This window comes from Ceratotherium simum, chromosome 33 (assembly GCF_057802395.1).
Source record: "Ceratotherium simum simum isolate JZ-2026a chromosome 33, ASM5780239v1, whole genome shotgun sequence".
Taxonomy (NCBI): Eukaryota; Metazoa; Chordata; class Mammalia; order Perissodactyla; family Rhinocerotidae; genus Ceratotherium; species Ceratotherium simum.
The window spans coordinates 2,869,195-2,894,572 of NC_141932.1; the positions used below are offsets into that span (position 1 = coordinate 2,869,195).

Consider the following 25,378-nt stretch of genomic DNA (forward strand, 5'->3'; position numbering starts at 1 on the left):
ATAATTTCCTGTGTTCAAAAGCTGAGGTCTCTCTATTAAGCAAATGAAGTCTTTTTCAAATTTGTTTAATTCTCTTTGTTTGCCCTAACATCTTCCATTGTCACTTTGATTAAATGGATAACTACCAAGTGCTTTAAAAGATTTTGATATTTTTGACAAGCTTCCACCCCACCCCCCACCCCCACCCCCCCAAATTTTCCAGATTTAAGGAAATCTTTTTCTCCTTTCTCTTAAGCTAACTATAACTTCTAGCAATTTGGTAAACTATACCTTTGTAAACAGAATTAAAACATTTATCTTTTTCTCCCTACCTGACCCCTCCAGAATTTGGAAACTCTTGATGAGTCAGTATTCTTGTTTTCATGGCAATATAGTTATTTGCATAAGTTCAATGAGAATCTGATCTCCTCATAGCAGGACACAATTGGAAACACTGGTTATATTACCAAGGCTTTGACTGGAAAGTCATATTTGAGAGAAACATGCATAGTCTCAGATGACCAGACAGCTTTGAGGAAGAAAGATTGGCCCTTATGAAATAAAGCCACTTGGAAATATCAGCCTGGTACCTTGCTTACAGGGTTCTCAACAACTTTATTAGGCGAGTAAAGAAGGTCATTTACCTGGCAGATGCAAGTACCTCAGGATATTTTGGGGACCTCAAGAGGAGAGGAATTCACCCCAATCTGTAAGTATTACAGGCAGAGTTTAATGACAAGTCCTCAAGAGGCCTTTAAAGTTCAATCTGAGATTCCTTATAAAAAGTTCCAGCAAAGCAGATTTAAAAGAGCTCATATGATCAATTACTATTCTTGCTGTACTTATGCAAATAATTGGACCACATTTATTAAAACTAAACTTATTTTACAAATTTGGGTATTTTGGGTAAAAAAATGAGGGTAATTATAGACAGAAAAACTGTTTCAGTAAAAGCTACAATAAATAATGGATTCTAGTTCTAGTAATTGTCTTTGAAGGTTTTTTTCTACCCGTAAACTGGACTGGATCCTGAATTCTTCTAGTTTCCTCAAATATCTGGTACAAATCTCAAACTAATGTTTTCCATTTTTTCCATCCTTTTCATTTGAATTCACTGAAAACTGAGGCCACTCTTTTTTTTTCCCCCCTGAGGCCCTGCAAATTAAAATTGGATAACTTGGTATAAACTTAAGAGAGATCACCATAGTGGCCCATAGTTAGACATTCTTCACACCTGTTGCTATATAAGCCACACAAAAGGTTTACCTGGACAGCTGGTTACATCATCAGAGACACTTAAAACTACAAACAATGCTTCAACCCTGACATCTAGAAATCTTGACTGGCTGTCCCCTGGGCTCAAGAATTAATTTATAATTTGCTCCAACCATTAACCTTTTCTATTTGTTTCATCAGATTTCACTTAAATTTCCAGGCTCTAAGCTTGATTGGCTTACCAGCCTCTCCTCCTGGATTCCTCAAGGATTGAGGTCCATTATGGAGGGGATTCTAAAATTTGGGCTGTCTTGCTCCTCCCTCTCCCCCACCTGATACCCAAGATATTTTTAAATAAACGTAGAACAATTTCATTCCTCTAACCCTGATCTTTGCCCTTTCACAGAAGAAAGTAGCTCAAGAGATCTTCCCCAAGACTGAAAAATGATCATAAAACAGTGGGATTAAAACTGAAAATGAAGGAGTTAAAATTTTCCCTGGATTAGGGGTGAAACCACGCCTCATACCCACAAGGTTGACATGGGGAACAAAGTAATCAAAGTTTCTGAGCTTATTTTACAGAACAACAGGAGGACCACTGATAAGAGAACAACTCGCTGCCAGTTCCCCCCTCACCTGATTAAACATCATGCAGTGATATCTGGATGCCACCCCGCCACTGGCAACCCACATCATGCTGCTTCAAGCCACCACCCACATTCATCTGATGCCACCATTTGATGCCTCCTACGTGGGACTAGATGGAACCCAAGCAGCCAAAGATGCACTTGAGCTGTGAGGGACCTAAATTCTTCTTAAATTGATCAAAGGTGCTGCACTGGTGGACCTATAATGAATGGGGGGAAATATTAAAGGAAAATGACTGAGGTCAGAGATAACCAGGTGGCTGCTAAGCTGTTGTGGGGTCACTCCAGCCAAGGCTCATGGAACTAGGTCAGAAGTCATTGAGGAAGTAAGGAACCCACACGAATGCAGCTCTTGCAGACCCTGTGCTTCCCAAACTGCTGACCGAATCCTGGAACAAAGCCACATCCCGGAGCAAAACAATTTATGCAGGCTTGTGGCTTTTGCCTTCATAACTCCATGCTTCTTCTGCCTCAGGAGAGCACATCTGAGTTTTCCTCTCCGATCTGTGTTCCTCTAATTGCAATTCTAAATAAAAGCCTCTTTTTCTTTAAAATTTAATTTTGCCTCATAAACTTGCTCTTTTTGGTCAACAATGTATATATATTTTGGAGGAAAAATGCCCTCATTTCTAATGGGTATACACTCAGAATTGGATTTGCTTTGTTATAATAATATAAATATGTTGGAATTTAGTACAAATCTTGACACATAAAAGAGTTAAAGCAAAAATTAATGAAAGCATTCTGAGAATCAATTGGCTATGTGGAGCTGACAATAGAGACCATTGTATATATTATCATTTGCAAAGTGTGTGCTACACATCCTTTATATCAGTAAAATTTGTAGTGAATTTATGTAATCTATATGCACTTTTTTCTCAAGAGCAGATATTAACCATTTACCACCACATCCCTGTGAGTACAGAGCTGATTAACTGCATTAGGGAATGTTTCCATGATTGTCCGTGTGTGTATGTGTGAGATCTTGTGTGTGTATCTCTCTCTGGATGGCCATATCTCTACATGTCTGACCATTTGTACATCCGTATCTGTCAGTGTGGCTGTATACATGTGTCTACCTTTGGGAATGTACATGTGCACCTCACTCTCAATGTCCCTGCCTCTACGTTGTCGTGATGTTCTCCTGTGTTGCCCCTTTGTCTTTCCAGGAGCTTTACTGTGGATGTCTCCATACTCTTCTGTACGTGTGCTCCAGTGTGTTCCTGTGTGTCTGCATGTACACGGTTGTGTCAATGGGTGCATCTGCCTGTCAGCACTGTTCTTGACATGTGTGAGACTTCTGTGCATAGGTGTCTGGGTGTCCTTCTATGTCTGTGTCTATCTGTCTTCATGGGTGTGTGCATCTCCAGGCAATACAAATATACCCTCTCTACTCTTGTGTCTGTGTCCTGATGGGTATCTGTGTGTGCATCTGCATAAGATTTTGTGTTCCACATGTGTCTGAGTGTGCACATCTGCTGGTACATTTTTGTATAGTCCTGTGTGTGCTGGTGACGTAGAGTATCCTCCTGGCCTGTATGTGCCCCACAGCGTGTCTGGGTCCCCTGCCTGTATCCGTCTCTGGGTGCCCCTGATCATCATGACCACACTTGACCCAAGTCCCTTGCTCTGCACCAGTGCAGTCATCCCTAAGGAGATCTCTGAGTGCCACTCAGGTTCTATTGTGACCAGGGAACCAGGCAAAGAAAGGGTTACTAAGGACCTGGTCAAACTAATATGGTCTGTCAAAAAAACTGTGTGTTCTGTTTTTCAGAAGTTGATGTCCCTGTTTTGCAGATGTTGCTGCCTTGCAGGGAAACTTACATGCTTGCAGCAAGACTCCTGCAAAATGCTCCAGCTCCAAGTGTCCAAAAGTTACCTGAAACTCATTATGTAATGGCATGTTTACCTGCTATGCATGCGCCCTGGTTAAGCACAGTTGTAAAAATAAACCTGTTATCCCGTGCTCTCTTGTGTATAAAGTTTCCACCAGCACTGAGCTCAGAGAGACACTGCTTTTAGGAAATAGCTCAGGTGTTGTCCATTGCTTGTGCAAGGAATAAAGCTTTTCTTCTCCTACTTCTGCCTTGGTTGTGCTTTTCGGCTCCACACTCACTAAGACACGAACCCACTGAGTGTGGTTACACTGCCAGCAGCTGGGCACTCCTGGAACAGGGTCGCTGCAGGGATATCTGTGCCCTCAGGGGAAAGAGGAGATCAGCAGTATCCTGAGGGCCAGGCCATGGGGTTCTCAGCAGCTGCTCTGGCACTCACCTCCAAGCTCTGGGATTCTCCTGTTGAATGTTAGTTCACAGAACACCAACCTCAGTCAAGGTCACTCTGTGACCATGCTAGAGTGAGACAAAGATACCCTATCAAAGACAACGACCACCCTATCATCACGTCAGAGTACAGACCAAAACAAGAACCCTGTGCAAATAACAGAAATGACGAGATAGCCCCCTCTCCTGGGTTAACATGAGTGATGGCTACATCTTCTACCAGCTGCTACTTTAGGGCTGCTTCCTTCCCCTGCCTTGTAGATAACACACTTTGGGATTTTTTGATCATAGAATCAACGCTACTTCCTGACACCATCCAATTCAGACCAAACCTCCATTTCCTTCAACTTTTCTCCGAATCACCAAACACCAGCCCTAAAATCTTTTTACTGAGCGCCCTGTATTTCCCACAGTGTGCAGTACCCCACATGGCACGCAGTGCACTGATAAGCCTCACTGTTCCACTATAGCTGTCAGGGGTGTTCCTGGTGCCAGAGGGCACTGGCACCACAGACCTGCAGACCTGAACGCTCCCCTGAACTTCAGACTTGCACATTTACCTGGATATCAATTTCCTCTTAGACGTCTGGTAGACCTCTCAAACCGAATGAGTACAAAACCTAATTCTCATCTCGCCCTGCCCTGCTCCATCTCAATGCCCACCACTCTCCCCGCTATAGCCATAGTAGCCTTCCTCTGGTGCCTGCACCAGACCACACTCTCATCAGTCTCTGCTTCTTGACACACGCTGTTAACCTTTGCTGGAGATGTTCTTCTCCAACTCTGACCCTGCCTGGGGATCCTGCATCCTTCAGAGGGCTGCATGATATCACCTGTTGCTTCTGTCTGCTCTGTTTTCTGTGCTTTAGTTCAAAGTCCATCTTTCAATTTTACACACGACACTGAACTTCAGTGATAAGTGACATGACCAAGGTTATGTTGTTACTAAGCAAGGGCTCATCTGCTCGCTGCAAGACAAAAGCCAATCCGTCAAGAAGCAAGGTGGTGGAGAGAAAGAACTTAAGAGATGAGCTAGCCGATTGGAAGGTGGCAGACTATTGTCCTAAAAAAAACATCTTAAAGGGGAACTAATTTGGAAATGACTTATATAAGGCAAACGGGGTTGAGGAGGGGGCTCAGGAGTGTCAGGTGATGGATGACCGCAGACCTTTGGGATCCTCTCCGCAGACAAAGTTTTGGATCTGCTGAATGCAACATTCCTGAGGAACCTAAGAAAACATCAGTCACTTCCTTATCTGGCCCAGAAAAAACATTTTTGGGCAGAGAACATATATTTTCTGCTCATAAGTTATTCTTTCTACTGGTTACTTACGAGCTTGCCTACATGCAGTTCAAAGTGTTTTTCCAAAGCGTATTGTGAGAATCAGACAGGGAAGGGGGTCATGTGGTCTTGGGGGCTGAAGTTCTAAGAGTCCTCTACGCAGGGGTGACTTTCATATTTCTTCATCGGTTGCATGTGCAAATTCAGGGGGGTTCTATGGGTTGCATGCAGTAGATTTTTCGTCTGTGACGTGTAAATCTTACAATCATTTTAGCTTCTCAATGTTCCTGTGAGATGCTTAGTCAGGTGGGGTGGCTGTGAGCAAGCTACTCTCTTTATCAGCGGTCCTCCTGCTGTTCTGTAAGGCAAGCTCAGAAACTTTGGTTACTTTCTTTCCCACGTTAATCTTGTGGATACAGGCACAGTTTCTCTCGAATCCAGGGAAATTTTAACTCCTTCATCTTCAGTTTCAATGTGGCTGGGGTTGGCCCAGTGCACATAGGCTGGAATCCCAATCAATCCCAACCCCAAGCTCTTAGCTGCTAGGTCACTCTGCCCCCTCCACACCTGCCCTTCTACCCCCATATTTCAATCCTTCTACGTCTTGTACTAATGGGGTTCCCAGACACATTTCAAAGTTAACAGTTACTTTATTGAGCCTACTTCATTTAACGTGTTCTCCACAGGAGAGGAACTTAAGAGCAGGGCCCACATCTCAGTCACGCATGAGAGGTCTCAACTTCTCATGGTATGCCATGGGATGAAGGACGGGGTCTCTTCCCTCTTGCCCAAACAGCAGCAAGATCACAGCTAGCCCCTCTGATTGAACACAGAAGTGAAGAGCAGATGGTGAGAAATGGGAGATGCGGGAACAAACCTGAGTCTATCCTCTGGATGGCGTGTCAAAATGGCTTCAGGACAAATGCAGGCCCAGGTCTCTGAATGTGCTGTGTTATACTGACGAGCTCCCAGGCATGGAGAGAAACATCCTGTGCAGGAAACAGTTTCCTCCACCCTTACAGACCTAAAAGTTAAGCTACAGGTACAGCCACAACCACTGCACAGACAAGCCCTCCTGAGAGAGGACAGAGGAAGGAGGGGCCCTTGAGAGGCAACTCTCTTTCCCCAAATAGAAAAGTATACATAGTGTCATTAAAAAATTATAAGTATTGTGACTACTGACTCATTGAGAAGTGCACACATAATAATGAAATGCGGTAAAGCACCAGTCTACAACAGCGATGCCAAACTACACCTGCACTCATTTACAAGGCTGAGGAGGGCTCAAAGGGAGGATCTGATGATTTTTATGCTAAAAATGCCTAATGTATATTTTAACGTGAGGTAACGATGATCATCCCATTTAGTTAAACATTTCGCCTCCAAGACAATCCCAAAGGAGATATTCCAAAGCACCTCAAATTTATCTATGTGGAAATAAGGCCGTGGGAGTAAACGTGAAACCCACATTGAGCTGCACCTCCACATCATCTTCATCTTCCTGGTGAGTCTCAATCACTTGTCTTTATAGCAACACTTGACATATTCTTATAAAAGTAAACAATGAGATTCCTTATCCACATTTGTTTTTTTGGAGTTCATCATGAATTTAACTTGAACGTGTGTTTTACTGTTTGTTTGAGCCATAATTCAACCCACAGAAGACTTCTGAGGTGGACTTGGAGAAGACTCTCAAGAGAAGACTTTAAAAAGTGAAAAACCCAGTCAGAGGAAAGACCAGGTGAGTCCCTGGGAAGGCCGTGCGGCTACACAATCACCGTCGTGCCTCAGATAAAATATAGGAAAAACAAACATGTAGTTTGGGATTAAGGAAAAGTGCGCACACTGGATGTTTAAAATGACAAACAGAAAAGGCTTGTTTTTTTTTTTTAATTGACGCCTTCTCTCACCATTCTTATCTAAAATAGTACTGGAAGTCCTAGCTCGAGCAATCATGCAAGACAAAGAAATAAAAGGCATCCAAATCAGAAAGAAAAAAGTAAAATTGTCATTATTTGCAGATATGATTTTATATATTCAAAATCCCAAAGACTAAACTAAAAAACTGTTGGATTTAATCAATGACTTCAGTAAAGCTGCAGGATATAAAATCAATATACACAAATTGGTTGCATTTCTATACACTAACAATGAAGCATTTGAAAAAGAAACAAAGAAAAGTATCCCATTCAAAATAGCATCAAAAACAATAAAAGACGTAGGAATAAATTTAACTAAGGAGGTGAAAGATCTCCACAATGAAAACCATAAGACTTTGTTGAAAGAAATTGAAGACAGAAGTAAATGGAAAGATATCCCGTGTTCGTGGATCAGAAGAATTAATATTGTTAAGATGTCCATACTGCCCAAAGCCATCTAGTGATTCAACACAATGCCTATCCCAATTCCAATGACATTTTTCACAGGAATAGAAAAAGTCCTAAAATTTGTATGGAACAACAGACCCTACATAGCCAAAGCTATCATGAGAAAGAGGAACAAAACCAGAGGCATCAAACTTCCTGATTTCAAACTATACTATAAAGCTATAGTAATGAAACCAGTATGGTACTGGCATAAAAACAGACACACAGACCAGTGGAACAGAAGAGACAGCCCAGAATTAAACCCCCACATATATGGTCAACTAGTACTTCACAAGGAAGCCAATAACATCCAATGAGGAAAGGATAGTTTCTTCAACAAATGGTGTTGAGAAAACTGGATAATCCCATGCAGAATAATGAAATAGGCCCCTATCTTATACCACTCACAAAACTTAACTTGAAATGGATCAAAGACTTAAACACAACACTTGATACCATAAAACTCCTAGAAGAAAACTCAGGGAAGAAGCTCCACAACACTGGTCTTGGCAACAATTTTTTTGGATGTCACACCAAAAGCATAAACAACAAAAGAAAAAATCAACAACTGGGACTATATCAAACGGGAAAGCATCTGTAGAGCAAAGGAAACAACTAACAAAATAGAAAGGCAACCTAAGGAAGGGGAGAGAACATTTACAAACCACTATCAGATAAGGGGTTAATATTCAAAATTTATAAAGAATTCACACAACTCAATAACAAAAAAATTTCAGTTAGAAAATGGGCAGAGGAACTAAATAAACATTTTCCCAAAGAAGACATACAGAAAGCCAACAGCACATGAATAGATGCTCGATATCACTAATCATCAGGGAAATGCAAACCAAGACCACAATGAGATACCACCTCACACCTCTCAGAATGGCTATCATCCAAAAGACAAGAGACAACAAGTGTTGATGAGAATGTGAAGAAAAGAGAAAGAACACTTGTGCACTGTTTTTGGGAATGTAAACTGGTCCAGCCACTCTGGAGAACAGTATGGAGGTCCCTCAAAAAGTTAAAAATATAACTATCATATGATCCAGCAATTCCACTTTTGAGTAAATAGGCAAAGGAAATGAAAACCAGATATCGAAGATATGCACTCCTATGTTTACTGCACCATTATTCACAATAGCCAAGATATGGCAACAACCTAAGCATCCACCAATGAATGAAGATATATATACATATATATATATGTATGTGTATATATATATACACACACACACACATATACACTGGAATACTATTCAGCCATGAGAAAAAAAGAAACCCTGCCATTTGGGACATGGATGGACCTTGAGGACATTATGCTAAGTGAGATAAGTCAGACAGAGAAAGACAAATACTTTATGATCTCATTTGTGTGTGGAACCTTAAAAAAAAAAAACCCAAAAACTGAACTTGAAAAAACAGAGTGGAATGGGGGTTACCAAAGGCTGGGGGATGCGGGAACGGGAGAGCTGTTGTTTAAGGGTACATACTTGTAAATAGTAAATAAATAAGTCCTGGAGACCTAATACACTGTACAGGAATTACAGACAACAAAACTGTATCACAAACATTAAATTTGTTCCCACCACCAGAAGAAATGATAATTTTGTGACACAACAGAGAAGTTGGCTAATGCTACAGGGCAGTCATACTGCAATATAAACGTATCAAATCAAAATGCTAAAAACCATAAACCTATACAGCGTTATATGTCAATTACATCTCAATTAAAAAAAATTGATTAAAGAAATAGAAATAAAATTGAACTCTTAAATGGTCTTAAGTGATGCAACAAAATGCACCCATTCATGTGCATGCTTATCTCCTTAGACATAAAGTACTGTAGGCAACAATATTTTTAGTATTTTAATTTCTCTCAAGTGCTTCATAAATCAGGGCTTCACATTTATTACAAAGACTTATGCTCCTGAATGGTCGAGACAATGTTTTATTAAAAAGAAGGATTTCAATAAATATTTGCAGAGCTGCTGTCAAGTGTCCAGCTCTCCTGACACAGGGTGGCAGAGAGTGTATATGAAGTCAGGTGGAGGGGACGAGGTCCTATACTGCTCCTCCCTGCCACCCAACAACAAAAACAACTGATAACAAACTGTCATGGGTTTGTCACGGACACCTAAAAGACGCCATGAACGCATTTCTTTTTCTGTTACATCTACTTCTTTTCTTCCTCCCCCTTATGCCTCTTTTCTTTACTATTCCTGTGATTGCTTTACAGTGCATACTAAGGGTAGAGCTGTAGCTGAAGGTTTTGTAATTGCACAATAGCCACTGGTTCTCTCTCCTTTATGAATTTTTGGATTAGAGTAAGCTCCTAGGCTGAGTCAATTTTCAATGTGACTCTTTAAATGACAATAAGTGATGCTTTGCCTCAGAAGATTTTCTCACAGCGATGACACTTATGGGGTTTCTCTTTGGTATAATTTCTCAGGTGCTGAGTAAGACATTTCCTACAGCCAAAAGATTTTCCTCAGGCGTTACATTCAAAGGTCTTTCTCCAGTATGAGTTCTCAGAAGTTGACCGACATAAACCCACTTGTAAAAGGCTTTCCCATGTCTCTTACATTCACTATAAAGTATAAGAGACTCCGAGTATGAAGTATGAAGACTCCGAGCACAAGTAAGGGATGAACCAAGGCTGAGGGCCTGTCCATTCACTATACTTGCAGGGTTTCTTCCCAGTGTGACTCCTTGGGTGTTGAGGAGTTAGGGAAGAGCAGTCACAAAACACTCTCTGATATTCTTTACACTCAAAAGGTTTTCCCCAGTGAGGATCCTCCCATGACAGAAAAGAATGAAAGGGTGAATGAAGGCCTTTCCACATTCACTGCACTCAGGGCTTCTCTCCTGTGAGAACCCTCATGTGATGAGAGAAAAAAACAGCCGTCACAAAAGGCTCACCCATGTGTTTTGCACGCCAAGACTTTCTCTAGAGTGGGAAATATTTTGGACAAAAGCAGAGCTGTCACAAGAGACTTTCCCACATTCTTTGCATTGACAAGGCTTCTCCCCAGTGTCAATCTGCTGGTGCTGGTGCTGCATGAGGTCTGACCTGCAGTTGAAGGCCTTCCCACCCAGGAAGCACTCACATGGCTTCGCGGAGTGTAAATCCTCATGTGTTGACTGAGGTCCACCCATGTGACAAAGCCTTTCTCATGTGCACTGCCATCACAGGGCTTCACGTCAGCATGGTCTGCTGATGTCGAACAACAGGCCAACGTTTGTTCGACCCTTTCCCACATTCCTTCCACTTGTGGAGATCCTTCCCTGCATGGACCACAGAAGCTTTACCTGGTCCAGGTGAGTTCTGTTCATGAAAAGCATCTCCTGGAGCCTCGCTCCTGTGAAACTCTTGAGTGGGGATTATCATCTGTCCCCACACCACAGGGTTCAGAGCTCGTCCTCCTGGGGAGACTCTCCTTGGGGGAGTCTCTCGCCCTTTCTGCATCTGGCCCTCCTTGTTCACCAGCTCATGCCAACCAGGAGTCCCTTGAGACTCCAAGGCAACTGACCCTGGAGCAAGGCTCCTTCTGACAAGGCTCCTTCTGACAAGAGGTGGAAGGTTTCATGGCCTCAGGTGGTACTTTCTTGCATAATGAATCCACTACACAAATGGGCCTGTTAGTCACGCCAGCACACAAACGCCTCCCAACACTCAGGGCTCTGTGTGGCTTCACCCCACTGTGAGGGGCCTGGTATGGACAAGTCCAGAGCTGACCAAGAAGTTCTTGGGACCCTCCGTGTGAATGAAGGCCTCTCACACATGAGATCTGCAGCTCTTCACCAACAAGGTCTGGCCCTTCTCCCTTCTGAGGAATTACTCTCAACTCTGCTGCTTCTGCATCCAGTCAAGGTTTACGTTCAACCAGAAGTATCTCCAAATGATTCACATGGTGGTGTATGGGTGCTACCCACATGGTGTTCCCTGTGGCTCAGCCAGATGCAAAAATGTCTCTCAAGACCGGGCTACACGTGTCACAGGGGTGAGCCATTTGGCTGGAAGGACCCCTCCTGGGAGTTCTCATCTGTGACACGCTTACAGAAAAGCCCTGCTCACAAGGTGCATCCTCATCTTCCACTCCATGCCAAAAACCTGAAGGAAGATAAATGCTAGTGAAGTGCATGTTTAATTGGTGGCAAGGGGTATCCCATAACTAATGTGTGTCTGATACAACCAGGAATTAGTCCACGGGTTGTTGGCAGAACATGGGAGCTAGAATCAGCATGAGGAAGGGCTGCTGTGTACTGTGGGCCTCTAAAGGTCACAGAATGGAGACTTCACAGAGTAGAGGGGACAAGGACAGAGCACAGTTTAAGAAGGAGTGGCATGGTCTCCAAACCACCCCTCCGCCAAGAGTTTCCCAGCAAAACCTTGGTTCCTTGTTATACATGAGTGCTGTGCAGAAGGGTCTATCCAGGGCAGAAACACCTGAAACTTGCTTTTTGAACAGAATAGTGATCAAAGAAAATTTAAGGATATATGTGCATCTCATGACATGTTAAATGAAAGCAAATGCTGTAGAGTGCTGCATGGAGAACGGAGAGAAGAGATAAGTTGTGGGGACTAGCCGGGTGGGAGCTAACAAGGACCCGAGGTCAAAGTGAGCAAAGCATCAAAAATGGGGAAGGACAAGTAGGGTAACATTAGCCCCTGGGGTTGACCTCAAAACACCAGTAGACACAGCACAAGTTGCTGGTATAATGTGAAGCCAGCCCCGATATGACTGTTGCCAAAGTTTCTACTCACCAGGCCTCCTCCAGGTCTTCTTTGCTGTGGCTGAGGTTGTGTCTACCTTCTCAGGCACCCTTGGCTCCCCTCTGGCTCCATTTGGGTAACTACATGAGACCTGGAAACTGCAAGTCCTACAGGGAAAGAAGAACTGCTGAGTGGCCAGCAGTGACCCAGGGAGACCCTCTCCACAGAGAAGAAAATTAAATGTTGAAAAAGGAATCTTGGAGGAGGGTCTTACAGGAACAGCTCAGTGTTCTTCACAAGGAGTGACCATGTCATTGCTGGCAATTCCTGGAACCTTCAGGCACCAAGAAATGTCAATTAGAGGAAGGGGGCAGAACCTTCTCTGTATATTCAAGTGGCCACAACTCACATGGTCCCAAATTAAGTGTAAGGAAATCTGGGACATGCTGTCATCCCATGTGCCCAGAAAGAGAAAATGGGGTTGGTAAGCATCCAGCTAGTTTATAGTGCAATCTATCCATTTGGTCACCACATATTTTACTGTTTCTCTTTATGCATTCTACACTGCCACCCTTTTATTATTCCAACAACACAAAATCCCATATAATCACTAAGCCCATCTCAATGTTACAATTCTAGGTGTGTTGTACTTTGCATCAGGGTCAAATACTGTCCCTTAACACCAGGAAACTATCAACACAAAATACATCATCTCTACTCACACACAATACATAGCGGGTCAGGGACATAGTGGAAGGACATACTGAAGATGCCAAACGAACCACCACCAACATAGACTTCTATACTCACCAAGAGTGTTTTTCAAGAAAGTGCATGAAATACGACTATATTATAAAAGGCCAAAATGAGAAATGTAATAGAAAAGTAACCCACACAAAAAAAATCCTAAATTTTTCATTTAAGGCCAAAAGAAAGTGATCCCAGGTGAAAGATCTACAGCAATAGAAGGAATGAAGATTGAAGAGAAGGATGCATCTGTGGATTAATACAGTTATTCACTACCTGTATAAAACATGAACAGCATCTCCTTGTTGAGTAGAACGAGAAAATTACCATGCAATCCTCAATAATACCCCTTTATCTTATGCAAGAGGAGAGTGAAGATATTAATTCTATACTCTGTTACGTGAAAGACATGTTATTTTTAGCTTAAACTTTTTAAATAAAATAGGATATATACATTCCCAACTAAAAGTAAAGTTTAAAATGCAAATAATCTATACAAATTCTTAAAACAGAGTAAAAGAAACAGAAATGAAGCAAAAATAAAAAGATGCATTTTCACACTCATCACTAATCATCAGGGCAATGCAAATAAAAACCACAGTGAGATATCACCTCATACCTGTCTCACTGGCTATTACCAAAAAAGCAAAAGACAAGTCTTGGTAAGGATGTGAGAAACTGGAACCCCTGCACACTCTTGGTAGGAATATCAAAATGGTGCAGCTGCTATGGAAAACAGTACAGAGGTTCCTCAAAAAACTAAAAATAGAACTACCATAGGATCCAGTAATCCCACCTCTGCATATATATCCAACCTAACTGAAATCAGGACCCAGAAGAGATATTAACAGTTCCATGTTCACTGAAGCAATATTCACAATCGCGAAGATAAGGAAACAACCTAAATGTCCATCAAAAGATGAATGGGGGCCGGCTCTGTGGCTTAGCGGTTAAGTGCGCGCGCTCTGATGCTGGCGGCCCGGGTTCGGATCCCGGGCGCGCCCCGAGGCACCACTTCTCCGTCCAACGCGAGGCCAAGTCCCACGTACAGCAACTAGAAGGATGTGAACCTATGACATACAACTATCTACTGCGGCTTTGGGGGGAAAAAATGAATAAATAAAATCTTTAAAAAAAAAAAAAAAAAAAGATGAATGGATGATGAAAACGTGATATATACATAAAGTAGATTATTATTCAGCCTTGAAAAACAAGGAAATTTTGCAATATGTGACAACATGGATGCATCTTGAAGATATTATGCTAAGTGAAATAAACCAGACACAGAAAGACAAGTACTGTGGGATTCCACTTATGTGAGGAATCTAAAACAGTCAAATTCATAAAATCAAAGACTGGAATGGTGGTTATCAAGGGCTGAGAGGAGGAGGAAATGAGGCGTTATTAATCAACGACGTTTCAGTTAAGTAACATGAATAAGCTCTGGGGACCTGCTGTACAACATTATATCTACAGGCAATACTAATGCATTGCAAACCTAATATTGGTTAGATCTCTGTTAAGTGTTCTTACAAAAAAGATAAATCAGTGGTTGCCAAAAGAGAGGAGAGTGGAAAAGGCTGGTACATAGGTGGAACACAGGGGATTATTAATGCAGTGAAACTATCCTGTATCACACTGGAATAGTGGCAATACGACATTATACATGTGTCAAAACACACAGAATGAAGAACACAGAGAATGAACCCTAATGAAATCTGTGAACTTTAGTTAATAATCATCAGTTGTAAGAAATGTACTACACTAAAACAAGATGCCCTATCAGGAAACTTCGGATGTACTTTCTCCTGAATTTCTCTGTCAAGTTAAACCTGCTCAAAAAAGAAAGTTTAATTTAAAAAATGTTAATCATTCTCCTTCTATGACCCTGTCATTCTGTTCCCAGGCATTTAACAAAGAAAAATAAAACATGTATCACTGCAGCCCTAGACTCTCCTGTGAGGTATACATGATTGCTTCCACATCACCTCACACCTGCTTCCCAAAGTTTAGTAATTAGAAGGACTTACAATAACACACTTACATTTAATTTGCTTTTCTTTCTTTTTATTTTTTTTAATAATTTTATTTATTTATTTTACCACCAAATCCCCAGTATATAGTTGTATGTCATAGCTGCACATCCTTCTAGTTGCTGTATGTGGGACGCGGCCTCAGCATGGCTGGACAAGCGGTGCATCGGTGTGCGCCCGGGATCCGAACCCGGGCCGCCAGCAGCGGAGCACGCGCACTTAACCGCTAAGCCACGGGGCCGGCCCTAATTTGCTTTTCTATTATACTCTTGAGTTTGAACATCCATTCATAGTCTTGATAGCCACCTGGTTTTCCTCTGTTGGGGACGATATCCTCATACTTGAGTTCATTTGCAGGGCCTTTGACAATGTATTCTGAAATGAGAATCTAAATCTTGTGCATCTAATACTGAGCATATGTAGCTATTTAAATGTCTTCTCTCAATCCTGCAACTCTAAATTCTGACTGTCATAAGTTTTATGGAACAGAAAATATTAAATTTAGATGTAATTAATCAATTCTTCATCTAATATATGTTGCATGATGGAATTAAAAAAAATAATACCAGGGATTAAAATGTGGGGTTTGTTCCCAGATCTCTAACACTATTCTCTTTCCATTTCCTATATCATACTCCCTGTTGACTTTTCTCAAATAAGCCAACTGGTTTGAGGATGTCCTGAGATGGTGCTTAAGAAAGCCCCTAACACAAGACATGTCACATAATAAGCAGTCAATAAAAATCAAATTTTCTTCTCTGTTCCTTCTGTATCACATTATCTGCCCTTGTTTTATTTTCTCTTTTTCTTCTATCTTCTCATCTTTCAACTCCTGCTGTTTTTTTATTCTCCTTTTTTTGTGTGTGAGGAAGATCAGCCCTGAGCTAACATCCATGCCAATCCTCCTCTTTTTGCTGAGGAAGACTGGCCCTGAGCTAACACCCATGCCCATCTTCCTCTACTTTATATGGGACACCACCACAGCATGGCCTGAGAAGCGGTGCATCGGTGCGCTCCCGGGATCCAAACCCGGGCCGCCAGCAGCGGAGCATGCGCACGTAACCGCTATGCCACAGGGCCGGGCCCCCTCCTATCATTTTATCTAAAGGAAAAAAGAAAGAAAACTAAAGATCCCATTTTCAATGGCAATGATTTCTCGAATATGACAACAAAAGCACATACAATAAAAGTAAAAATAGATAAACTGGACTATATCAAAAGAAAAAGCTTCTGTATATTAAAGGATAAAATCAACAGAGTGAAAAGGCAACGCACAGAGTGACAAAATATTTGCAAATCATGTATCTGATAAGGGAACAGTATCAGAATATATGGAGACTCCTAAAGGTAAACAACAAAACAAATAATTTCAACTTAAAACTATACAAAGTATCTGAACAGGCATTTCTCTAAAGATGATACACAAATGGCCAACAAGCAAGTAGAAAAGATGCTCAACATCACCAACCATAAGGAAAACACAAATCAAAACAATAATAAGACAACACCATACACACATTAGAATACCTGATAAAAAAAACAAAAACTAAAAAGTTTTGGCAAAGATTTGGAGAAACTGGAACCCTGTGCACTGTTGGTGGGAATATAAAATGGTACAGCCACTATGGAAAACAGTCCCTCTATAAATTAAAAATTGAATTATCATCATGAACCAGCAATTCCATTTTGGGGGATATACTTATAAAGAATTGAAAGCAGGGTTTCAAAGAGATATTGCTACGCTCATGCTCGTAGCATTATGCACAAAAGCCAAACAGTGGTAGCCAACTCCTAAGTCCTTTTCCAGTGTGAAGTCCCAATGGCTAGGAGTGTGGAGTTGGATCTCAAGAACTTTCCAAAATGGCTAAACTCCTAAGGCCTTTCTCCACTGTGAACTCTCTGATGTATACTGAGGTTAGAGCTGTCCCTAAAAAACGGTCCATATTTGCAGCACCCGTAAGGGCATTCTCCAGCAAAATGCTTCTATCTTTAATGAGACTGGTGTTGCAACTAATGAATTTCCCCATTCACTGCACTCATAAGGCTCTTACCCAGTGTGGATTTTCCAGTGCTTAACAAGTTTATGTTTGAGGATGAAGCCTTTCCCACATTCACTACACATATAAGGCCTTTGTACAGTATAAATTTTCCGATGTTTATTGAGGCTGGAGCTACATCTAAAGGATTTCCCACATTCACTGCACTCTTAAGGCCTTTCTCCACTCTGATGTTCAATCAGTATAGAACTGTACCTAAAGAATTTCCCACATTCACTGCAGTGATAAGGCCTTTCTCCACAGTGAACTCCCTGCTATTTAATGAGGTATGAATTGCATGTAAAGAATTTCCCACATTGGCTATACTCCTAAGACTTTCTTGCAGTTTGGATTTTCTGAGGACCAGCAAGTGTACTTTTGCTGTTGAAGGCTTTATCACATTTTACTGCACTCATAAGGCTGTTCTCCAGCGTGCATTATCTGATTCTGAAGGAGCTGGGACTTTCTGATGAATGCCTTTCTCCACTGTGAATTCTCTGATGTTTACTGCAACTGGAGAAGTATCTAAAGAATATCCTGCATTCTCTGCAGTTTTTTTGTTTGTTTGTGTTTTGTGAGGAAGATCAGCTCTGAGCTAACATCCATGCTAATCCTCCTCTTTTTGCTGAGGAAGACCGGCTCTGAGCTAACATCTATTGCCAATCCTCCTCCTTTTTGTTCCCCAAAGCCCCAGTAGATAGTTGTATACAATAGCTGCACATCCTTCTAGTTGCTGTATGTGGGATGCGGCCTCAGCATGGCTGGACAAGCGGTGCGTCGGTGCGCGCCCGGGATCTGAACCTGGGCCGCCAGCAGCGGAGTGCACGCACTTAACCACTAAGCCACGGGGCCAGCCCTCTCTGCACTCTTAAGACCTTTCTCCAGTATGATTTCTCTGACATTTATTAACACTGGAGAAGTCTGTAAAGACTTTCCCATATTCACTGCACTCATAAGGCCTTTCCCCAGTGTGAATTCTTCGATGTGTAGTGAGGCTTGAGATGCACCTGAAGAATTTCCCACATTCTCTGCACTGATAATGCCTTTCTCCACTGTGAATTCTCTGATGATTCATGAGAATGCAGTCGGATGTGAAGACTTTCCCACAGTCATAAGGCCATTTTCCAGTGTGGATTATCTGATGCTCAAGGAGCTGGTACTTTGTAATGGAAGTCTTCCCACACTTACTGCAGGCATAAGTCCTTTGTCCAGTGTGAAGTCTCCCATGTCTAATGAGACTGCAATGGTATTTAAAGATTTGCCTGCATTCAGTGCACTCATAAGACCTTTCTCCACTGTGAATTCTCTGACGTTTAATGAGACTGGAGTTGTGCCTAATTTCCCACACTGGCTGCACTTAAAAACCTTTTCTAGGGGCTGGCCCAGTGGCGGACCGGTTAAGTTCGCACACTCCACTTCGGTGGCCTGGAGTTTACAGGTTTGGATCTCGGGTGCTGATCTGCGCTTAACAGGCAATGCTGTGGCAGGCATCCCATGTGTAAATTAGAGGAAGATGGGTAAGGATGCTAGCCCAGGGCCAATCTTCCTCAGCAAAAAGAGGCAGATTGGCAACAGATGTTAGCTCAGAGCTAATCTTCTTCACCAAAAAAACCCACAAACCAACCTTTTCTATACTGTGATTTCTCTGATGTTTAATCAGGTCAGAGTTGTGACTAAAAAATGTCCCACTTTCACTGCACTCATAAGGTCTATTTCCAGTGTGGACTTTCTGGTGCTCCTCAAGTATATGTCTGCAGCTGAAGGCTTTCCCACACTGAGTGCACTTGTAACCATTTTGTCCACTTTCAAAGGCCTCCTTGCACTCCCTGTCCCTATGTGGCTTCCCGTCACTCTGAGGGGCCTGGGGCTGGAGAAAGACTGGGCTGGCTGGGAAGCCCTCCTCACCTTCAGTGCACGTCAAGGTCCCCTCTGTCACGTGAACTCCATGGTCCATGACAAAGGAAAGGTTCTCACTGTCCTTTATGTAAAGTTTACCTCTACTCTGGTTCTTTGGATCCTGGTGCAGGATTGTCCCATAAGGGGATAGCCCTTGATGCAGGTGTGTTATGTTGTGCTGAGGCAGGCGCAAAATGTCTTTCAAGAGTAGGCCACATGTATCACATAGCTGGGCCTTCTAGGTGAATGGACCTGGCTTTGAAGTCCTGACCTGTGACAATCCCACAGAAACAGTTTGCTCAAAAGCTGTCTCTTCATCCTGGGCTCCACGCCAATAAAGACATACTGGTGAAGTGCATGCTGACTTTGGTGGCAGGAAGTAGGCCAGCTAATGACTGTCAGACAATCCACGAATAAGACCAATGAACTGGTGATTGACAACGAGGACTAGAACCAGTGAGAGGAAAGCTCTCTGTGCAGAGCTGGGCTTGAGAAGGTCACAGGAAGGGAAGGAGACAAGGAAGGGGTATAGTGCAGGGAGGAGAGGCAGGGTCCCTAACTCACTTTTCTGAAAATGGCTTTCAACAAGGCCACGGCTCCTGATGACTAGTGAGCAGTGGGTAGCAGGTGTATCCAGATACAGAAATATCTAATTGTGACAGAACAGCTGGTGCTCAAGGACTATTTAGGGACACGTACACACCTCTCAACACCTTCAGTGTAGGTCGAATGTTGGAAAGCCCTGCAAAGGAGCAGTGGAAGAGAATGGGTGAGAGATAGCTGTGTGTCTGTGGGGGAAGAGACAGGGCCAGAAGTAAGAGTAGAAATGACGATGAGGAAGAAAAGGTGGAATTAAGATGTGGCCACTGTGCCTGGCATCATGCAATGGTGGGCTCAGGACATGTTCCCAGCAGTGTGAACTCAGCTCTGACCTCACACCCTTTCCCAGCTCCCATGCACCAGCCAGGACCTTCTGAGCCTCTCCTGCCATTGTTCACCTGCAAGTGTACCACCCTAACAGGGACCAGGTAGTGGCCAATAGGCACCCAGAGCGACCCACCTCATGACATGCCACATTCTAAAATTACAAATTCAGATGAGGGTCTTTAAAAAAACAACCCCAGGGTCCCACAAGTAGTTACTAGGTCATACCTGAAATTACTGGCACAAGCAGGCCCCAACAAATCTCAGCAAGAAGGAGGACAAAGGCCTAGGACACAGAGGTTCCAAGCATCAAGACAGTCACCCAACCAGGGACAAGCTGGTAGGACCTCTCAGACAAACTTCAAGATTTCTGACTCTCGAGCTCTCTCTTGCAAGCTCTTCAAAGCAGCAGGGATGGGGCGCTTGGGGAGACTGGGTACAGTGCACACAGTCCTGCCCTGGCACCAATAACAAACATGCTAGCAAGCCAGGAAAGGTAGTGGTACCCATGGTCTCATGTTCAGAAGAACAGAGGTGCACCCAGAAAAAGAGAAAAACGGAATCTAGCGCAGCACAGTAGGATGACTATGAGGGTTTTACCTATGGGGAACAAAAGTACAACAATCTCCAGCATCACATGATGGCACAAGCATCTCTAAGCCTCATCAAGGAGGTCCCACTCCTGGGAGAAAGAAATGGCCACAACCTCAAAGACCACACAGCCCTGTCAAAATTGGGACAGTTCAGTCCATGAGCAGTGTCTTGTGCTGTGTTTTCTTGACTTTAGCTTTACGTAATTGCCATCCATTAACTACAGAGCCAAGTGCCAGGTCTTGAGGACCTTCCGTTCACTCTCCTCCTCACCTACACATCACTTTTTGGACTGCACCTTTCTCACGTCTCCAGCCTCTTCATTGTTGCAATGCTTTCTGACCAGCTAGGACCACACTACAGACTTCTCCATGTCCTCTGAACATGCAACACTGCAAATGGAATCTAGGCAGTGCATGGCAAATGAAACGAGCATCCTCTTCTGCCCCAGTCCTGCCCCAGGACATCAAAGTCCCCTAACACCTGGGGCAGCCTCTAGCCCTGACTTGAAGATCTCCCCACCTGGTCCTGCTTCTTGTTTTAATGCAGTCACCCAAACCTATGTGAGGACCTCATGATTCTTGGCCCTCTCCCACTTCCGCATTGGACACATTGTCCCATAAGCAGTCAGCACCTTCCTCTCTCCACCTGAACATCATTCAAAGCCCAGTTGCACTGACTCCCAACCACCATCATTACCCCAGGCCTAGCAAACTTCTAGCTCATCCCATTTCCCCTCAAATTCAACTACCAGCCTGAATTAAACAATCCAGGCCCCACCAAGAGTTACCACAAAACAGTGGTGAGTCATTACAGAGACAATGAGACCCACGTTGACCTTACTACCATCTTTATTCCTGCAATGAGATGCCTCAGCATCCATCTCATGACCCTTCTACTCTTGAAAACCTTTCTTACTCCTCCATCCTCCCTCTTACAAGCACGCTACCTCACAACCACTGCACTTCCTCATCTGTCTTTGTAAGCCCACCACCACCAACCAGATGCCCAACTGAGAGACCTAGTCCTGGCCCCCTCCTTCACCTTCTTTGCTCCCTAATGGCATCACATCATAGCCCAAACAGGACCCCTCACAAATCTGACCCACAGCTTCATTCCAGTTCACAGTGGCTACTATGTCATGGCTGTCTCCAACCTGAATGCCTCCCTTATGTGTCTTACAGGGACCTCTGAGTCCAACTGCCAATGGGATACATCTACTTAAAAGTCTCTGGAACATCTGTTATATGTCCAAAACCTGACTCCTCATATTCCTCCTAAAAATGCTTCCCACTTCTGAGTTCAACCATCTTATGGATGGAACGGCTATCCTTACAAACAAGACCAAAAATCTTGGGGCCTACCTGACTCCCCCCTTCTGTCCCACCTCCCAGACTCCCTCACTCACCACATCACAAACTGTGGTCAGTTCTAGTTTGAAAACAGATCCAAAGGCCAAAGTCTCCTCCCATCTCCACAGCCACCACTCTTGCCCAGCCCGCATCAACACTCACCTGCATTGTGGTAGTAGCTTCCTTCCTGATCTCCCTTCCTTCACCCTCACCCTGACATTCTCTGCACCACTTGAGCCAGAGACAGTCTATTCAAATCTGGATCAGATCACATCACTTCTCTGCTCCAAACCGTCCCTCACTCCCATCACCCTGCACATTAGAGGCCCAGGACCTGAGGGTGTCATTCCACGCCTGATCCCTGTGCCCTCCCACCACCCCACACCAGCTCCGTATTCCCAGAAGATACAACACACTTGTAGTTTCCTGAACATTCCAGCTCAGTCTCACCTCCAAACATTTGAACGTTTTGGATCTTGTGCCCAGGACTCCCCGTCACATGCTAACCCAACAGTTGTCAGAAATGGGAACAGCTCCATATAACCTGGGACTGAGTTCAGGACCCTTAGCCTTGTGAAATCACACTCTCTTCTGACCCAACAGTGTGAGACGGACAGATGAAGGGTCTCAGACACCACCATTCTCTATATCGGGATGTCAAAAACATTGAGGTGAGAAGTGAGGTGAGTGAAGGCCTGCGACACCCTCTACTCACCTGTGCAGGATCCATAAACATTTCTGCCACCGACATGGGACCCTGTGGGCAAAGGAAGGCCATGAGAAATAGGTAACCATAGTAGGACCCTACAGGCTGAGCTGACCACCTCCCCTGCCCTGGTTCAAAGTAATCTCAGGCTGATGGTCTAAGCTCAGCTCCTCAGACCTCAGTGCTGCTACTTACCAGCTGTGTGACTCCGAACAAGGACTGAATCTCCCTGAGACTCAGTGCCCTCATCTGTAAAATGGGGTTAGGAACGGTTTCCACCTCATACGGCTGATATTGGTATCAAACCTCTATGACAGACACTACAGATCAGCAATTACTGTCCATAGGATTAACATTTTTGTATATATTGTCAGAGCAAATAAAGTGACAGGATTTCAAACTTCTGGGTATTTTTCCTACTTTTTATATATATATAAAACTTTCCACTGTAAGGAAATACCTACAAGTAAATTAAAGTTCCTACCAATCATTAAGTGTTTGCATAAGTTCACATTAACAGACATGTTCATTTCTAACTGCCTACCAATTGTACATATTTAGAGATATACTGCTTAGCTGGTACTTAAATCAATAACTGTTTCATACGTTTTTAAGTTAATGAGCTGTAAGGAGGAGCTGAGCAGGCAGGTCAACCTACTATTCCTTTCAGCAACTGGCCTGCCTGTACCATAATCCTGAGGGGAGCCTGCAGAGAGGCCTTGACTGGACAGTGGGTCCTCTGCTGCTCTCAAGGCTGGAGATGGTGAGGCTGCAGTGCCCTCATCTGGGACCCAACCACTCCACCAGCCAGGATAACCTTTCCCTTTGTCCACAGGGAGTGGCCTCAGGGTTTGCCCAACCTACAGAGTGAAGAATCTAGACCACCTCACACCTCAGTCTCCATCTCAGGCCAATTCCTTATCCATCTAGACCTTTCTTCCTAGAGACACAGGCCACAACCCTCACAGGGAAGGTTGCTTCGTTTCTGGAGGAAGCAGCAGGGATGCCCACCTCCCAGTCCCTTGTCCTCCAAGTCTCAGCCCTCCTCTGCTCAACACAGGGCCAACCAGAAATAACAGCCTTGGGCCGGCCCCGTGGCTTAGCGGTTAAGTACGCGCGCTCCGCTGCTGGCGGCCCAGGGTTTGCATCCCAGGCGCGCACCGACGCACTGCTTCTCCGGCCATGCTGAGGCCGCGTCCCACATACAGCAACTAGAAGGATGTGCAACTACGACATACAACTATCTACTGGGACTTTGAGGGAAAAATAAATAAATCAATAAAATTAAAAAAAAAAAAAAAAAAGAAATAGCCTTAAGACTCTCCCTCATCAACCTGGTCCCCAAGCCACACCCTGGTCCAGTCCACACCCTCCAGCCTTTCACATCTCCAGCCCAGACCTCTGCCCTGGTCTCCAAACCTTTATGTTGGGCAAGCCCGGAGGCACCAGCAGTTAAGTGCATGCCCTCTGCTTCGGCGGCCCAGGGTTTGCAGGTTCGGATCCCTGGCACGCACCAACGCACCGCTTGTCAAGCCATGCTGTGGCGGCGTCCCATATAAAATAGAGGAAGATAAGCAGGATGTTAGCCCAAGGCCAGTCTTCCTCAGCAAAAAAAAAAAAAAAAAAAAGAGAAGGATTGGCATCAGATATTAGGTCAGGGCTGATCTTCCTCACACACACACACAAAAAAACAAAAACAAACCTTTACATCCACCTACCCAAATAATGTCTCCATCTTCTGACGTCTCCATCTTGAGACCTCTCAGAATCACCACTTCCAAAATACATAATCTTGTCTGTGAAGCCCGCTCCCTGCACTGACTTCCCCATCTCCGTTCTTTCAAATGTTCAGGCACAAATGAACTGGGGATGGTCTTCACTCCCTGCTTTTGCTCACTGCCCCACTGCATGCAGCAGGAAATCCCGCTGACCCCATCTTCGAGATCTACCCAAACCTCCTCACATCCCTCTTCTACTGCCACCGCGCTGGGCCAGCCCCTCCCATCCTTATCCTGCAGTCTGCTGCCCCGTCCTCCTCGCCTTTCCCCTTTAAGCAAGCGCTCTGGGCTCGTGATCCCATTCTCCCCTCCCTCACAACCTTCCTCTGCAGAGGAGACTCCTCCTCACTCACTGTTCCCTGGGGACGAGACACCCCCAGGCGACCCCGAGGCTGCGACTCAGGAGCACCTGCAGGCCTCGGCCCAGGCCACCCTGAGGGAACTCCCTCCAGCCCTCAGCACACTGGCTCAAACGGGAACCGCACACCCGCCGCCCCCTGTTCCGGACACAGAGGCCGCGGCCCTCAATCCGGGCTTTAGCGCTCGGAGGCGGGAGTCGGGCCGGGGGAGGCCGGGGACGCAGTACCCACCTCACGCGACTTCATCGGCGCGGCCTCCGCCACCAACTTGTGGGAAAAGCGGGGCCGGGAGCAAGACCGCCGCGTCCTCAGCCGGCTCTGTTGGGGCTCACAGCCGCCTCTGTGCAGCGGGGACAACATCTTGAACTTTCCCTTGACTTCGGCCCCTAGTCAGAACTCAAAACGGTCTGAACAAGGTAACAGACCGGAGAACGACTGAAACGGCCGACACCCCCCCCCCCGCCCCCG

The 25,378-nt window shown here is 44.3% G+C and overlaps 1 long non-coding RNA gene across 3 annotated transcripts; it reads right to left on the reverse strand.

Annotated features, from left to right (window-relative positions):
• Window positions 1-1,058: 1,058 nt before the first annotated feature.
• On the reverse strand, window positions 1,059-25,349 carry LOC147912697 (uncharacterized). 3 transcript variants are annotated; one of them, XR_015549410.1, is made up of 5 exons: window positions 25,142-25,349; window positions 24,193-24,311; window positions 22,783-22,824; window positions 12,540-12,655; window positions 1,059-11,885 (listed from the first exon to the last, which is right to left on the reverse strand). It is a non-coding gene; the product is annotated as an uncharacterized LOC147912697 (long non-coding RNA). The 3 variants fall into 3 exon arrangements; XR_015549409.1 differs by having other exon boundaries at window positions 24,193-24,371; XR_015549411.1 differs by lacking the exon at window positions 24,193-24,311.
• Between the last annotated feature and the right edge of the window lie 29 nt (window positions 25,350-25,378).